The sequence below is a fragment of the Euphorbia lathyris genome, chromosome 9 (genome assembly GCF_963576675.1).
Source record: "Euphorbia lathyris chromosome 9, ddEupLath1.1, whole genome shotgun sequence".
NCBI classification, from domain to species: domain Eukaryota; kingdom Viridiplantae; phylum Streptophyta; class Magnoliopsida; order Malpighiales; family Euphorbiaceae; genus Euphorbia; species Euphorbia lathyris.
In genome coordinates this window covers 708,418-709,822 of record NC_088918.1, presented here as the reverse complement: position 1 = coordinate 709,822, position 1,405 = coordinate 708,418, and the positions used below count along the sequence as shown (strand labels likewise).

Genomic DNA, 1,405 nt, shown 5'->3' with positions numbered 1-1,405 from the left:
TTTTGTACTAAAGTCAAGCTGTGCATCTTTTTGGTTTAATGTATCTTCTTTGGACGTTGGTAAATCAGTTCCTAGCAAAGTTGAATTTCCGGGCATTTCCGGTCCTAAGTAATTTTTCCCTGAACGAAGAGTGATAGCCTTTACATGCTCTTTCGGATTTTCTTCCGTATGGCTTGGAAGACTTCCCTCTTTGCGGGATGGAATTGATTTAGCGAGTTGTCCAATTTGAACCTCCAAATTATGGATGCTAGATGATTGGTTTTTAATAAGCTGGTCAAATTTATTCTCGATCCGTTTAAAACCATCGTCGTGATTACTTATTTTTCCGCTCATAGCATCAATAAATTTGTCGATTTTAGAAGATAAAGTGCTAATCGTATCTCTTCATTGATTTTGATAATTAGTCGTACGATTTTGATTAGCATTAACATTGTTATTGTTATCTCTGCAGTTAAAGTTAGGATGATTTCTCCATCCAGGATTATATGTATTGGAGTAAGGGTATTTGTTTAATTTTGCCCTTGGACAAAATTTACCTATTCAATTTCGCTCATACCTTCATAATCCACATCCGTTTGGATTTACTGACCATTAGGATCACACGGTGCCATAAACCTATCAATTTTGTGCGATAAGGCAGAAAATTAGTCTTGCAACATCGCAACTGGATCAAGATTCACTATATCTTTAACTGATGACGTAGTTGAGGATGATGGTTTTGCTATTGGTACGTGTCCACGTTCCGCGGGCCACATACTGCTGTTGATTGCCATTTCCTCCAGAAGTTCTCTTGCTTGGGCAGATGTTTTCTTCATGAATAACCCTCGAGACATAGCGTCCAATGAACCTCTAGTCGTAGGATTTAGTCCATTATAAAATGTTTGCATTAAAAGTTCAGCGGGCAATTGGTGGTGTGGGCATAAACGTTGAAGTTCTTTAAAACGTTCCCAAGCCTCATAAAGAGTTTCATTATCACTTTGAGAAAAAGATGTTAACTCTTTAATGACTCTTGCGGTTTTTGATAAAGGAAATTTTTTTGATAAAAATGCTTGGGCTAATTGTTCCCAAGTTTCAAATGTAGCGGCTGGCATAGAAGTCAACTATTCTTTGGCTCGATCCTTCAAAGTAAAAGGAAAAAGGTGAAGTTTGATTGCTTCCGCAGTCACATCAGATATTTTAAAAGTGTCACAAATTTCTAAGAAATTTGTCAAATGGGTGTTAGGATTTTCGTTAGGTAACCCGTAAAATGTTACGTTATTTTGTAACATATTAAGCAATGCTGGCTTAATCTCAAATTGATTTGCATTTATTTGGGGTCTAACTATACTATTTGTTACTCCGGCCACTCTTGGCCTAGCGTAATCCATAAGCGTAGCCATAACTTCTGGCTCAGTAATTCTAGTTT

At 37.0% G+C, this 1,405-nt stretch overlaps 1 non-coding gene across 1 annotated transcript; it reads left to right on the top strand.

The window, feature by feature from the left end:
• Positions 1–903: 903 nt before the first annotated feature.
• On the top strand, positions 904–1,010 carry LOC136207713 (small nucleolar RNA R71). Its single transcript, XR_010676842.1, has one exon. It is a non-coding gene; the product is annotated as a small nucleolar RNA R71 (small nucleolar RNA).
• The last annotated feature ends 395 nt before the right edge of the window (positions 1,011–1,405 follow it).